Below are 17,436 nucleotides of genomic sequence, written 5' to 3' on the forward strand. Positions count from 1 at the left end.
GGCACTCAATAGCCACTTTTGACCAAAGCAATTGTCTGTATCGCATGCCGCATAAAATTAAAGTTAGCTAGAAACACACATACATGTTCAATAGAGTGAGAGATTCGTTCAGTGGATGTGATTTGATTTTTATTTGGTCGACCGAAATCGTGTGAGTGGCTCGTGACTCGTCATTCTCTCGTGAGTTGTAGTTTTCTCGCGAATGCCTCAAGATTATCTCGTGAGTCGAGCGTGAGCATTTGTGAATACAATTTTTGTCTCGTGAGCGTGTGTTAATCACTCACACGCACATCGCTAGTTGAGACTACCAAAAATTGGTGTGGTTGTTTGCAGAATAAATGTATTATACGACAAAATCCATTGGTACCAACATAGTATGAAGGCAAAGCAAGATGATTGGCAAAAGGTGTTTTTGCAAATATTATGTATTTCAAAGAAAACTTAAGAATAAAAAGTGTCCCAGAAAAAATCGTACATAGTTCGCTAGAACTCATCGTTGGGTGGGCTACCCACTCAGCTTAACCTAATCTTTCCTTGTTTTTATAAAAGGTCGCTAAGAAAGATATCTTAATATACCCTCCCCCATAGGATGAGAGTATACTAACATTGTTATTTCATTTGTAACACATCGAAATGTGGGTTTAAAACCCCATAAAATATAAAAATATATATTCTTGGTCGTCATGACATTTTAAGTCTATCTAGCCATATCCGTTCTTCTGTTTCTCTGTCGAAACCACGCTAACTTTTGAAAAAGTTAGGTTAGGAACAGGTGGATAAATTGTGAGTCCCATGACATAAATATAAGGGAGAAAGTGGCACAAGGCACGCCACAGGAGGCATTTTATCGCCATTCCTATGGGTGACCAGCATAAACGACATATTACGGATGCTGACTGAGGAGGGATTTGAACGAGCTATGCAGAAGGGCCTAAAGGGTCTTCCATATGGCATAAGACTGGCATAGATCCAGAGGTCTCAATGTTAACCCAGAGAAGACTGAAATATGCCTGTTCACGAGGAAGACGAAGGCTCACAAATGTTCGTCACTATGTAGCCGGGCTGTAAGTTAGAATTAGTGCCTGAATGCGAGGATAGTCCACTGGCTCTACAGGAGCGTAATTAGACCAATACTTACTTACGCCTCACTAGTTTGGTGGACTGCTATGTAGAAAAAGTGCAACATAAGGACCATACCACGGGTTCAGAGAATATGTTGTCTTGGCATAGGCGGAGCGATGAGGACCACGCCCATTAGGGCACTGGAGACTATTCTAGATATCCAACCCATTGACATACAGATTAAGTGTGAGTCAGCCACTGCGGCTATGAGACTTAAGGCGATGGGAGAATGGATTGAGGATGGGAGCAGCTCATACCATCGCGGTATAATCGAGGCGACGATAGGAAACCTTGAAGGAAGGGGAGAGGTTTCCGATTGGATACCTCAGATGACCCTTGAAGTCGGGTGGGATACACTGCTGCCATAGGCACAGTCTTGGATTGGCGGAACCCTAGTATTCCCATCTGTAAGATCATGTTACACGGATGGTACAAAGCTAGAGGACAGAGTGGAAATGGGGGTTTACATTGAGAACCCAGGGACTGAGTTGGTTTTAGATTGTCTAACCATAATACGGCCCTGAAGGCGGAGATCCGGGCGATCACGGAATGTGTGAAGTGGTCTCGTGCTAACGCGAGGACTTGGCATTTCGGGTGGACGCAGTCCCATTTAAGGGTGTGGGCGATTAATGCGCATGCAACCCTGTAGAACAGCAAAACGGTCGGTAGGATGGCGAAAATCCTATGGGGGGATACAGATGGTGAGAAGACGATGTTATTACTAAAAGGAATCAAGAAGGAGGTCAGTATAGCTATTGGTATCATAACGAGGCACATAGGGGAAATGAAAGGCCAGACGATTTGGCGGTGAAGGCTAGAGGACTGCCGTCAATAAACTTGGTTAACCCGAAGCATTTCGGGTCGACGTAGTCCCATTTAAGAGTGTGGGCGATAAATGCGCATGCATCCCTGTGGAACAGCGAAATGGTCGGTAGGATGGCGAAAATCCTATGGGGGGATCCAGATCGTGAGAATACGAGGCTATTACTGAAAGGAAGCAAGAAGGAGGTCAGTATAGCTATTGGTATCATAATGGTACACATAGGGGAAATGAAGGGCCAGACGATTTGGCAGTGAAGGCCAAAGGACTGCCGTCAATAAACTTGGTTAACCGCGAAGCTTTTCCGGTCGACGCAGTCCGAGTTAAGGAAGGGGGCGACGAATTCGCATCCAACATTGTGGAACAGCGAATCGATCAGTAGGACGGCGAAAATCCTATGGGGGGATCCAGATCGTGAAAAGACGAGGCCATTACTGAAAGGAAGCAAGAAGGAGGTCAGTATAGGTATTGGTATCATAACGGTACACATAGGAATACGAGATCACTTATGTGAAATCGTTTGCCACTGCGCCATTATATCATCGGAACAAGGAGTGCTTTCATCAAGCAGTTGGGTTAGTCGAGTGGAGTATGCCGCTGCCATTCGTTGTGTTTGCAGCTTTTCAATGTCCAGCTTCCGTGCAGTGTCAGATCGTACTTTCCTCGCCATGTTCAAAAGGGTGCGAACCTTTGCTGCAACAAGGTAATGATCTGAATCTATATTCGCTCCACGGATCGATCGTACATCTAACACGTTCGATGAATGCTTCCATCAATCACAACGTGATCAATTCGGTTTCTCGTGTTTTGATCGGGTGACAGCCATATGGCTTTGTGAATATTTTCTCTCTAGGCGCTCGTACAAAATATCCTTGGTCTGCTCGTCTTTGTCTTCCGTCGGGGCATGGGCACAAATAAGGCTTATGTTGGAGAATTTGGCTTTTATGCGGATTTTTGTTAGCCTCTCGTCCACCGGAGTAAAGCTGGAGACAAGGTGTTTCAGTCTCAGACTACCAACAAATCCACAGCCAAATTTATGCCTCGTGTTATGGCAGCTATAGTATAGTTCATCACCGTTTGGTGTTGTAGTGACGCCATTCCCAGTCCATCGCACTTCCTGTAAGGCGGTAATATCTGACTTGTACTTCTCTATTACATCTGCCAGCGCGTCATCCACCGGAGTAAATCTGGAGACAAGGTGTTTCAGTTTCCGACTAATTACAAATCCACAGCCAAATTCATGCCTCGTGTTATGGCAGCTATAGAATAGTTCGTCACCGTTTGGTGTTGTAGTGACGCCATTCCCAGTCCATCGCACTACCTGTAAGGCGCTAACATCTGCCTTGTACTTCTCTAATACATCCGCCAGCGCGTATACTGCACCTCCTTTATAAAGAGTGCCGACATTCCAGATGCCGATTCGCAAATCATGGTCCTTTTTTCGTTTGCGTGGGTCCGGTTTTACAATTCCTTTGTTTCTCATTGTAGTTCTCATAGTTTTCCGGGGGCGGGTTACTGGCCCAGCGCCCCAACCGCATGGGTTTTGTGGAATTGCACATGTATCCCTCGTTGTGGCGAGCAGCTTGCTCCAAGATTCGACGCTCGCTGTCAGCCGCCCCTTACCTGGGAACAGATGCTGATGTTGGCCGGGCGCGTCCACAGGTTGCGGATGGTGGAAAGCTCCGTTTTAAATGCGGAGTAGCTGCAAATGCGGCCGCGGGCAGTCAGCGATTTTCGAGAGGAGAGTCTCAGTGAGGAGTCAGGTGGCACTGGCTCTTAATTAAATACTGAGTGCCAATGATATTTAATTAAGAGCCAGTGCCACCTGACTCCTCACTGAGACTCTCCTCTCGAGAATCGCTGACTGCCCGCGGCCGCATTTGCAGCTACTCTGCATTATAAACGGAGCTTTCCACCATCCGCAACCTGTGGACGCATCCGGTAGCTTTCAGCTAACGATGGACATGGTAACGATGGACACCACACAAGTCGGAGCTCAAAGTTCCAGCCTGTGTGGTGCTCACAGTTATCCCGTATCGGCCGGAAATCGATCTCCCGATTTTATTTCTTGACCCCTTCTTATAAGACGCAGTTCATTCCCGATGCGGCTGACATTTTGCACAATGAGTTCTACTATGGTCTCCAAGATCTAAACCATGTACCAACCGTTACAACATATGTCTGCATAGCAATTCTTATCCCTTCTCCTTTGTTTGCCTAAACAGAGATATCGGTGAAACAATTTGACAAATGCGATCCATGGTGAAGGGTATATAAGATGCGGCTCGGCCGAACTTAGCACGCTTTTTCTTGTTTGTTATTAACACTTCTATTTTCGTTAAAATTTCCCTTCATCACGCTGAGCTGAGCATCACAAACAAGAAGTAAACAAACCGAAAAAATGTTTTGCTGTTGCTGATGCTTAAAGCGTGGCAAAATCGATTCGACAGGTGATAAAAAGAAAACATAGCACTATGGGAGATATAAAATTGAAAACTTGTCCCATGAAGATAGCACCATGTAGAAAAAAAAAACAAACACACACACACATACACACGTACAAAAAATACCAAAGGCGACATGGTGTCTCTATTAAAGCGATCAACGTTCTTTAGTGTCGAAGTTGACAAATGATGCCCGATTGGCACACATACCTATGCCAGAAGAGTATATAAATAAAAGTTCATAGTTTAGTGAGGAAAGGGAAGGTTACTAGCCAAAAGAGCAGAAATAGTTTACATCAAAAAAAATGTTGAAATTAAACGAATATTCGAGAAAGTGTAATGCCATTTGGCTATAATAAATCAATAAAAACATATAACCTCAAAGTGTTTGTTTTCATTACAGCATTCTTAATTTATGTATGTGGGCAAGGGGGTCAAACTTTATTTTACCCATATCGTTGGTAAAAACAAAAACGCTTTATTGATTTTTTCACACTGGAAAACTATGTTGTTTGTGTAAAAAAAAAAATAAACAGTAAATGTTTTTACTCTTTGCCATTATTAAGCTTTTGATAAATTCAGTGTGGCTGCATGATAACATTTTAATTTGATGAAATAAATCATGGCGTCCCCCAGGGCCTTTCAATGTCAACAAATTAAGTGAAGTGGGTCACATTTACTGAAAGTAGTTTTAACAAAAAATCAACGCCATAAATTGTGTAGCTAAATACCCAACAGGGCTTTCCCAAATGACTAGTGAAAATTTGAACATGAAACAAGTAAAAGGCATAAAGTTCGGTAGGGCCAATATTGTCCTATATGAACTATACTCGGCTTGTCAACTAACTGATCTAAATTTCAGTGAATATCGGCGAAAATTGCCTATGCAAAATTTCAGTGAGATTTCAGAAACGCATACTGACGGACGTTTGTTTGTGTGTTCCTTATAGACTCAGAAACTGCTGAACCGATTTTCTTGAAATTTTCGCAGATGGTGAAAAGTGATCCCGATGGTCAAAATAAGGTACTAAATTTTTTGATATCTGAAGGGGGGTCGGACCCTCCCCCTTACCATAATTTTCAGAAACGCCAGATCTCGGAATGGGTGGTACGATTTAAGAGAAATTTTGTGTGCTCTCATATAGTACCCTAAAAATAAAAATTTGGTATCCAAATTTCGGATGGGATACCTAAGGGGGCCGCCCCACCCCTAACCTACCAAACATATATTTAGACCTATCACGACAATATGGGACTCAAATGAAAGGTATTTCCCAACCCCCAAAACACCCGTAAATGGGACATTTTTACCGACCATGGCAATATTGAACTCAAATGAAAGATATTTGCGAGTAGAATACGAATCTAATATCCAAATGTGGGATCACGTTTCTGGGGGTCCACCCCTTCCACAAAACAAGCCCCCAAACAGGACTTATTTACCGACCATGGGAATATGGCGCTTAAATAAAAGGTATTTGAGTGTAGAATTCGAATCTGATATCCAAATATGGAACCAAGTGTTTGGGGAGCCGCCTCTCTCCAAAAACATCCCCCAAAGAGGACAAATTTACGACCATAGCAATATAGGGCCCAAATGAATGGTCTTTGGGAGTAAAGCACGAATCCGATATCAATATTAGGGAAAAGGGTCATTGGATCACCCCACCCCCACAACACCACCCAAATAGGGAGGGTTTTTAGAGTAGAACACGAATTCGATATATATTTTCAAGGCCAACTCACTGAGTGACCGCCCATTCCCCAAAACACCCCCCCCCCAAGCCGGTCATGTTTGCGACTATGGAAATATCGGGCTCAAATTAAAGGTATTTGGGAGTAGACCACGTATCTGATATCAACATTACGGACCAACTGTCTAGGGGAAGTCCCACCACCATAACAACCCCCAAAGAGGACGTATTTGCTCACCAAGACAATATGGGTCTTAAAGAGAGTGGAACTACATATTTATAGTTTTTAGGGCCAATACCCCAAACCATGCTTTTGCGATATACATTCTTTATTTTCGTAGCATGGTATTTCACTAAAAGCTTTTTAATTGTCGAAAATAAATATTCAAAGGATAATTTTTGTTCCATATAAAGTAAAAGAAAGTGCAGCGGAGCGGGCCCGGTTCAGCTAGTTTACCATAATATTTAATTCTAACTATCCGTGCAATTTATCGGGGGGCATTTTATCGCCGCTCCTATGGGTGACCACCATAAATGACATATTACAGATGCTAACTGAGGAGGGAATTGAACCCGTCTGCTACGCAGACGATGTTATTATACTTCTTAGCGGTAAGGATCCGAACGAGCTATGCAGAAGGGCCGAAAGGGTCTTGCAAATGGCATATGACTGGGCTAGACCCAGAGGTCTCAAAGTTAATCCAGAGAAGGGCCGAAAGGGTCTTGCATATGGCATATGACTGGGATAGAGACAGAAGTCTCAAAGTTAACCCAGAGAAGACTGAAATATGCCTGTTCACAAGGAAGACTAAGGTGGGCCAATTTAACGCACCACATTTCCTCAATAAGACGATATCGATATCTGACAAGGTCAAATACTTAGGTGGGATCTTGGACAGGAAACTGAATTTGAAGTGTCACATTCAGGAGAGTATCGAGAAGTCTCACAGATGTTGGCACTATGTAGACGGGCCGTAGGCTCAAAATGGGGCCTGAATCCGATGATAGTCCACTGGCTCTACAGGAGCGTGATTACACCAATACTTACTTAAGCCTCACTAGTTTGGTGGGCTGCTATGGAGAAAGAGTGCGACATAAGACCCATACAACAGGTTCAGAGAACATGTCGTCTTGATATAGGCGGAGCGTTGAAGACCAACCCTACTAGAGCACTGGAGACTATTCTAGATATCCGACCCATTGACATACAGATAAAGAGTGAGGCAGCCTCTGCGGCGATGAGACTTAAGGCGATGGGAGAATGGATTGAGGATGGGAGCAGCTCATACCATAGCGGTATAATCGAGGCGACAATAGGAAACCTGGAAGTAAGGAAAGAGGTTTCCGATCGGATACCTGAGATGAACCTTGAAGTCGAGTGCGAGGCACTGCTGCCATTGGCACATTTTTTGATTGGCAGAACCCTAGTATTGCCATCTGGAAGATTATGTTACACGGATGGATCACAGCTAGAGGTCAGAGTGGGCCTGGGGGCCTACATTGAGAACCCAAGGACTAAGATCTGTTTTAAACTGCCTGACCATAATACGGTCCTGCAGGCGGAGATCCGGGCGATCACGGAATGCGTGAAGTGGTGTAGTGCTAACGCGAGTACGTCGAGTGTGAACATCCTTACTGACAGTAAAAGTGCCATAAGGGCAATAACAACCAGGACGGTAAGGTCACGAACAGTCTTGCAGTGTAAGAAGGAGATTAACGTCTTCTTTGAGGATGGCAAAATCCGCATCGTTTGGGTGCCGCGCCATAACGGAGTAAGGGAAAATGAAAGGCCAGACGCCTTCACCGCCAAATCGGACTTAACTCGGACTGCGTTAAGGGAGTGGGCGACGAATGCGCATGCAACATTGTGGAACAGCGAAATGGTCGATAGGACGGCGATAATCCAATGGGGGGATCCAGATCATGAGAAGACGAGGCTATTACTGACAGGTAGCAAGAAGGAGGTCAGTATAGCTATTGGTATCATAACGGGACACATAGGTTAAATGAAAGGCCAGACGATTTTGCAGTGAAGGCCAGAGGACTGCCGCCGATAAACTTGATTAACCCGAAGCCTTTCGACGCAGTCCGAGTTAAGTATGCGCATGCAATATTGTGCAACAGCAAAACGGTCGGTATGACGGCGAAAATCCTATGGGGGGATCTAGATCGTGAGAAGATGAGGCTAGCACTGAAAGGTAGCAAGAAGGAGGTCAGTATAGCTATTGGTATCATAACGGAACACATAGGTTAAATGAAAGGCCAGATGATTTTGCAGTTAAGGCCAGAGGACTGCCGCCGATAAACTTGATTAACCCGATGCCTTTCGGGTCGACGAAAGTCCGGTTTAAGCGCGTGGGCGATAAATGCGCACGTAACACTGTGGAACAGCGAAACAGTCGGTAGGACGGCGAAAATCTTACGACGTGATCCGGATCATGAGAGTACGAGGCTATTACTGAAAGGAATGAAGAAGGAGGTCAGTATAGCTTTTTAAGACTACAAGCTCACTTATGCAAAATCGGTATGGCAAGTGATAGCATGTGTAGGACATGTGGGAAAGATGATGGACGTTGAAGCATTTCCTTTGGTATTGCCTGGCTTTCCCGTCCAACAGATACCGGTACTTAGGTGGAGACACAATATCAAACAAGAACCAACTTAGGGGAGTGGCATTGAAAACAATTAAGTATTTTAAAAGTAGCACGGAATTCCTAACTTAAAATTTTCTTATTGAGAGGTTACTTTACAGTGTGTAGAGCGCACAACAAACCGATTACTGGCTTAGGTGTATGTCCATAGTGACACAGGGCGGATTAATATCTGCACCCGTTATTCAACCTAACCTAACCGATTCTCTCGAAATATGGCAGGAAGGATTTTCTTATGGCTTCTAATATTACTGTTGAATTTCATAGAAATCGGTTCAGATTTAGATATAGCTGCCATATATGTATTTCGCCCGATTTCTACTTTTAGGGTCACTGCAAACGCATTATTGACCAATATTGCCAAAATTGTGCACAACACTTTCCTCGATGCCTACCACAATATCTAGGAAGTTTGATCAAAATCAGTTCAGATGAAGATTTAGCTCCCGCATATATGTTCATCAAATTCATCAAAGTTTGAACATATTTGCTCGAAATTTATTACGAATTGTTTAATAACCCATTTGAAAACATCCGCTGAAGTCTATCATAAATGGTTCAGAATTAGATATAGCTCCCACTTTGTACCTATAGTGTAGGTGTAGGGTATTATAAAGTCGGCACCGACCGACTTTTGCTTTTCCTTACTGGGTTTTCTTATGTTCTCGCCAGGATTCGATCCCATGCCTAGACTAACCTCTGCGCTACGGTGTCCACCTCTAATGTCTAATGCTAAATGGATAAGAGAGTCCCAAAACTTCGTCGATTTCGGCCACAAAAATCTATATCGAGTGAAAGATATATATGGGAGTTATATCTAAATTTGAGCCGATTTGGGACACACATGTTTCAACATTAAATTTAACATCATACTCAAAATTTTCAAATGATCGGAGCAAACTTGTGGCTACCATAAGCCTATTACTGACTTTATTCATTCATAGTGAAATGCCTATTAAATTACTGCGAAATCCAACGGACTTTATTCTCTGTCAGAACACAAACAAAAGTCAAGCAACAACACACAACAAAGACAACAGCATTGAAGCAGAGTTTATTGATGCCCATTTCATGGGCATTTAATTATATTTGCAAATAAGTAAAGCAAAATTTATACTGGCGCAGTGACATGACGCTACTATTGAGCTCATAGAACTCAGTACTACTTCGTCAGCTTATTTTTTCGTTTTTTATACCCTACACCACTACTGTGGAACAGGGTATTATAACTTAGTGCATTTGTTTGTAACACCCAAAAACAAGAGAAATCGACCCATTGATAAGTATTCCGATCGACTCAGAATCAATTTCTGATTCAATTTAGCTATGTCCGTCTGTCTGTCTGTCTGTCCATGTTAATTTGTGTACAAAGTACAGGTCGCAGTTTTCATCCGATTGTCTTCAAATTTGGCACAGGCATGTTTTTCGGCCTAGAAACGAAGATTATTGAAACTGGAAAAAAACGGTTCAGATTTGGATATAGCTCCCATATATATGTTCGTCCGATTTTCAGTAATAATGCAATAAAGTAATCGTTTGCTAACCGATTTTCTCGAAATTTGGCAGAAAGAATTTTCTTATGACTCCCGACATTACAGGTGAACTGCATTAAAATCGGTTCAGATTTGGATAAAGCTCCCATATATATGTTCGTCCGATTTTCAGAAATAATGCAATAAAATGGTCACATGTTAACCGATTCTCTTGACATTTGGCGGGGAGGATTTCCTCTTGACTCTCGACATTATTGGAGAATTTCGTCGAAATCGGTCGAGATTTAGATATAGCTCTCATATATATATATCGCCCGATTTTCACTCCTAGAGCCACTGCAAGCGCATTTATTGACCAATCTTCCCAAAACTTTGTACAACGATTTCCTCTACAACTTCCATAAGGTCTGTAAAGTTTTTTCGAAATCGGTTCAGATTTAGATATAGGTCCCATATATATGTTCGTCCGATTTGCAGTAATATTGCAATAAAATGGTCCTTTGTTAACCGATTCGCTCTATATTTGGCAGGAAGCATTTTTACTTGACTCTCGACATTACTTGTGAATTTCATGGAAATCGGTTCAGATTTAGATGTAGCTCTCATATATATATACCGCCCGATTTCTACTTCTGGAGTCACAGCAAGCGCATTTATTGACCCATCTTGCCAAAAGTTTGTAAAACGCTTTCCTCGACGATTGCCACAGTATCTGAGAAATTTGCTCGAAATCGGAGCAGATTTAAGTATAGCTCCCATATACATGTTTGTCCGATTTGGAGAAATATTGCAAGAAAGTGATAATTTCTTAACCGATTCTCTCGAAATTTTGCAGGTAGGTTTTTCTTATGACTCTTGATATTACTGGTGAATTTCATAGAAATCGGCCCAGATTTAGATATAGCTGTCATATATGTATTGGTTTGCCCAAAAAGTAATTGCGGATTTTTTAAAAGAAAGTAAATGCATTTTTAATAAAACTTAGAATGAACTTTTATCAAATATACTTTTTTTACACTTTTTTTCTAAAGCAAGCTAAAAGTAGCAGCTGATAACTGACAGAAGAAAGAATGCAATTACAGAGTCACAATATATCGCCAGATTTTCACTCCTAGAGCCACTGCAAGCGCATTGTTCGACCAATCTTGCCAAAATTTTGCACAACGCTTTCCTCGACGAGTACCACATTATCTGAGAAGTTTGCTCGAAATCGGTTTAGAATTAGATATAGCTCCCATATGTATGTTCGTACTGGTTTAATAATGCGTTTTGACAGTGTTTCGGGCGAAAATTCGAAGTCAGTACTAGGCTAAGCTTTAGTACATATGATGAGACATATATACCTATATACCTAAATCTGAACCGATTTTGGCAGAAACAAAAAACATTTTTTGATTTTTTTTTAATGGTACAAAAAGACGTCCGAAAATCCTTCAAAATTCCCTCAGAACTGACGACCAGAATTCGAAACCAAATCGTTAAGAGCTTTACGAAACAGTGAGTAATCTGTTCAAGCGTGTCTGACAAGCAATATTTGGTTTGCTGGGTTTATTCCATTAATTTACTATCCTCCATTTAATATAACGGCATTTACATTAACTCGAATAACATTAACTCAGCATATGGCAATAATTTCTTTATGATAGTAGCCAAATACGCCAGGCTATTTGCCACAAGTTGTCTAATGGATCTTTTGGCGCATTTTCAAATGAGACAGTCATAAAAGTAATTTTTTTCTTCTCACTCTTATAGCAACAAACAAAGGCCAAGCAATGTTACTTTCTACCTTTCTTTTGGCAAGGAAAGAAAATACGTTCACAAATTCCCGTCTAAAAGCGCAATTGTTAGGTAATGAAAGTAAAAGGCCATTCATTCATTCGTTCATTCATACTTTTGTTTAGACATCGTAAAAACCAAATTTATACAATCCATACTCACGTGAACATCTCAAATGAACAGGTGTGAATGAAAATATGCATTAAGCCTTCAATGATTGACTTTCAATTAAGACGCTTGGAATTCTTTAGAAAAATGTTAGCTATCTATGCAGTTGAATGAAAAGAAAATATTTTTGGGATGATAGCACAGTAGAAAAGATATGACAAAAAGTTATTGCCTAGAGTCAGACAAAACAAGTAAAACGGCATTGAGTTCGGCCGGGTCAAGCTTTGGATACCCACCACCTTGGATATATATGTAAACCCCATTTTTTCACAATCCGGTGAAAATTGGATAACTTAAGCATCCAAATTCGGCACGAACATTGAGTGGTCTAATATATATGTCACTATTCAATTTTGTAGAACAAAATATTGGTCTTTTTGGCAGATATATTCAATTATAAACCGATCTGAACAATATTAAGGTCGGATATCGTGAGTTTCAGAACAACTCACTGCTTCAAATTTCAGCGAAATCGGGCAATAAATAAAGCTTTTATGGGCTTCAGTCCCCTTATCGGCAGATCGGTCTATATGGTAGCTATAGCCAAAAATAGTCCGAACTGAACCATATTTGGGTCATGTGTCAGGAGGCTAAAAATAACTCACAGTTTAAAATTTTAGCGAAATTGGTTAAAAAATAAAGCTTCTATGGACTTAAGACCCTTTATCGGCGGATCGGTCTATACGGTACCTATATCCAAAAATAGTCCGAACTAAACCATATTTGTGTCGGGTGTCAGGAAGCTAAAATAACTCACTGTTTCAAATTTTAGCGAAATCGGTTAAAAAACAAGTAAAAGCGTGCTAAGTTCGGCCGGGCCGAATCTTATATACCCTCCACCATGGATCGCATTTGTCAAGTTCTTTTCCCGGCATCTCTTCTTAGGCAAAAAAGGATATAAGAAAAGAGTTACTCTGCTATTAAAACGATATCAAGATATGGTCCGGTTCGGACCACAATTAAATTATATGTTGGAGGCCTGTGTAAAATTTCAGCCAATTCGTTTAAGAATTGCGCCCATTGGGGCTCACGAAGTAAAATAGAGAGAACGATTTATATGGGTTCTGTATCGGGCTATAGACCGATTCAGACCATAATAAACACGTTTGTTGATGGTCATGAGAGGATCCATCGTACAAAATTTCAGGCATATCGGATAATAATTGCGACCTCTAGGGGTCAAGAAGTCAAGATCCCAGATCGTTTTATATGGCAGCTATATCAGGTTATGAACCGATTTGAACCTTATTTGACCCAATTGTTGAAAGTAAAAATGAAATACGTCATGCAAAATTTCAGCCAAATCGGATAGGAATTGCGCCCTCTAGAAGCTCAAGAAATCAAATCCCCAGATCTGTTTATATGACAGCTATATCAGTTTATGAACCGATTTGAACCATACTTGGCACAGTTGTTGGATATCATAAAGAAATACTTCGTGCAAAAATTCATTCAAATCGGATAAGAATTATGCCCTCTAAAGGGTCAAGAAGTCAAGACCCAAGATCGGTTTATATGGTAGCTATATCAGGTTATGGACTGATTTGAACCATACTTGGCACAGTTGTTGGGTATCATAACAAAACACGTCGTGCGAAATTCCATTTCAATCGGATAAGAATTGCGCACTCTAGAGGCTCAAGAAGTCAAGACCCAAGATCGGTTTATATGGTAGCTATATCAGGTTATGGACCGATTTGAACCGTACTTGGCACTGTTGTTGGATACAATAACAAAACACGTCGTGCAAAATTTCATTTCAATCGGATAAGAATTGCGCACTCTAGAGGCTCAAGAAGTCAAGACCCAAGATCGGTTTATATGGCAACTATATCAGGTTATGGACCGATTTGAACCATACTTGGCACAGTTGTTGGATATCATAACAAAACACGTCGTGCGAAATTCCATTTCAATCGGATAAGAATTGCGCCCTCTAGAGGCTCAAGAAGTCAAGACCCAAGATCGGTTTATATGGCAGCTATATCAGGTTATGGACCGATATGGCCCATTTACAATACCAACCGACCTACACTAATAAGAAGTATTTGTGCAAAATTTCAATAAAGCTTCTATGGCCTTCAGACCCTTTACCGGCAGATCGGTCTATATGACATCTATATCTAAATATAGTCCGAACTGAATCATATTTGAGTCGGATATTGGGAGGCTTAAAACTGCGCACTATTCCAAATTTCAGCGAAATCGGATAAAAAATAAAGCTTTTATGGCTTTCAGACCCTTTATCGGGAGATCGGTCTATATGACAGCTATATCTAAATATAGTCCGATCTGAACCATATTTAAGTCAGATGTCGGAAGGCTTAAAATAACCCACCTTCTTAAATTTCAGTGCAATCGGGTAATAAATAAGGCTTTTATGGGCTTCAGACCCTTTATCGGGAGATCGGTCTATATGGCATCCATATCTAAATATAGACCGATCTAATCCATATTTAGGTCAGATGTCGGGAGGCTTAAATTAACCCACTGTTGCAAATGTCAGCGAAATCTGGTAATAAATAAATTTTTAATGGGCATCAGACCCTTTATTAGGAGATCGGTCTATATGGCACCTATATCCCAATATAGTCCGATCTGAACCATAGTTGAGTCTGATATCGGGAATCCTTAAACTACTCACTGTTTTAAATTTCAGCAAAATCGTATAAAAAAATAAAGCATTTATAATGCCTATAAGACCCTTTATACCCAAATCGGTCTATATACCAGCTATATCCAAATATGGACCGATTTGGCCCGTTCAGGCCCGATCTTAACCAAAGTGCATTAAAAAGACGCATCTGTGCCAAATTTCAGCTCAATATCTCAATTTTTGAAGGCGTAGAGTGATTACAACAGACGGACGGACAGACACACAGACAACGTTAAATCGTCTTAGAATTTTACGACGATCCGAATTATATATACTTTGTAGGGTCGGAAATTGATATTTCGATGTGTTGCAAACGGAATGACTAAATGAATATACCCCCTATCCTACGGTGGTAAGTAGAAAAAAGGTATTTATTGGGTATTTACCCTATAAATACCCAAGCGTTGGGTATTCGCCCGGTAGAAACCCATCTCTAGGCATGGCCTCTATGTCTTCATGGAGGACCGTGACTTCCAAAAGGATGCCAAAGGCATCTCGGAAGGGGAAGCTGTTCGCTGAGAAAGGTAAGTATCCGCCCTCTTACACCAGAGTGGCAAGGAAGCAAAACAGAGATGAGCTGACTTATGCAGTCATCGATATCGGCCGAGCATCCTATAGGATTCCACCAAATCAATATAGGATTATATGTTAAACTCTGAAAAGGGTCCACCCATACAAATTATGAGCTGCGAGTATAGAGGGGACATCTTAACGCATCGGTTTACGGCAGCAGAATGTTTTGATACCGTCAAAAAGTTCGTTGGAAGTATCCACAATCCCTGGGGCGCAAATCTCGCCTTTGTGAGAATGATGGACCTCTCCCAGCTCACAAAAGCGACGGTCTTCATCAAAGATGAGGACGGAAAATTCGAGATGGATCACATGATAGAAGTCTTTAACAAGCAAGATTTGGTCGTGGAGAAATGGAAGGTCTTCCACAGGGAGGAGAAGAAGGAAAGAACTCTTCTTGTGGTGGGCATTGATCAAGGTTCCTTGACATGTTTGGCTAAGACTGAAGGCATGGCGTACAACAGGTCCAAGGCTGTCTTTTTTAAGATTGGGAAGACTAGAAAAGGCAAATATCCTCATATGGACCCATAAGACATTGCAGTGGCAGGACACTCAATACCGCCTAACGCACCCGGCGCCGACGTCGAAACAATCACCGTCACTCTCAATATTGGGAACACTAAGATAAGAAAAGATTCTAATACTGCAACATCAAACAGTGCAGGGACGAGAGACTCAATACAGCCTAATGATTAGGGACCCGACGATGGAACCATTACCGACTTTCTCAAGATTCGAAAGACTAGGATAGGCAAAGATCCTAATATTAAATCTCATTGAATCTCATTGCAGTCCAAGGAACAGGGAGCTGACGATGAGACCATCCCCCAGTCCAAGGATTCCCATTTACTGAAGGACCGATGCTTGAGGTCATTCAGATAAACCTCCAACGACAGCGCGACAGCTACACTCGCTGTGATGGAGAAAATCGGAAAGGGCAAGATTCAAATTGCCTTAATTCAGGAGCCATGGACCACCCGGAACAAAGTTTCTGGACTGAACCATATCCACTACCAATAATTCTATGCTAACATTGGTACTCGGCCGAGGACCTGCCTTATTTGTCAAAAAAATTCGAATTATATATTTTCCCCAGAGTTGTCATCGTCGGCTGCAACAGTGATAACTAATAGGTCACCACATTTAGTGGGGGCAGAGTTCTTGAATACTAACGACCTAATAACACTTAATATTGGTAACACCGTTACCTTTGTCAATAGGATTTGGGAGGAGGTATTAGATGTGACGATATGTTCGAAAAATCTAATCGATGGGATTCAGTATTGGAGGGTCTCCATGAAACACTCTTTCTCTGACTTTCGCCACATTAGGTTTAGAATAGCTCGGCCAGCGCCGAATCAAATAATCTTTTGGAATAAGTTGAAAACCAACTGGACAAAATTCGGAAGGCTACTCAGAAGAAGACTTGGGTAAAATAATTCAGATTGTCCAAGCATAGAAGACATTGACGAAAATCTCCACAGGATTACGACTGCACTGGTAGGGTCCTTCGAAGATAGTTGTCCTCTTCGGGAAAGATAATCAGCTCGAGAAAAACCATGGATGACCGGGGAGATTCGCAATATTGGGAAAGAGTTCCTCAGACTTTTTCACAGAGCACGTCGTAAAAAAACGAAGTTTATTGGAAGTGTATTACACACGACTCCAGGAATAACATAAGATTACCAGAGCGGCAAAATGTGCCTCCTGGAAACTTTTCTGCGAATAGGTCGATAGCGTTAATGACGCCGCCAAGATAAAAAACGTTTCTTTCAAAAACCCATGTCCAAACTGAAACTTTAGTAGATGACATGGCAGTGAGAGCAGAGACTACGGAGGACATGATGAAAACCCATTTTCCACAGGATACGGCGGGACACCGTAATCTTTGAATAATGATGATGATCAAAGGTTTATAACTACGGAATTTATGGTTATGGAATCCTTGAGGAACATCAAACCACTTAAGTCACCAGGACCTGATGAAATATTTCCGGCGTTGCTACAGAAAGAGGCAGACTATCTGGCACCTCATCTGGCAA

This window comes from Stomoxys calcitrans, chromosome 2 (genome assembly GCF_963082655.1).
Source record: "Stomoxys calcitrans chromosome 2, idStoCalc2.1, whole genome shotgun sequence".
Classification (NCBI taxonomy): domain Eukaryota; kingdom Metazoa; phylum Arthropoda; class Insecta; order Diptera; family Muscidae; genus Stomoxys; species Stomoxys calcitrans.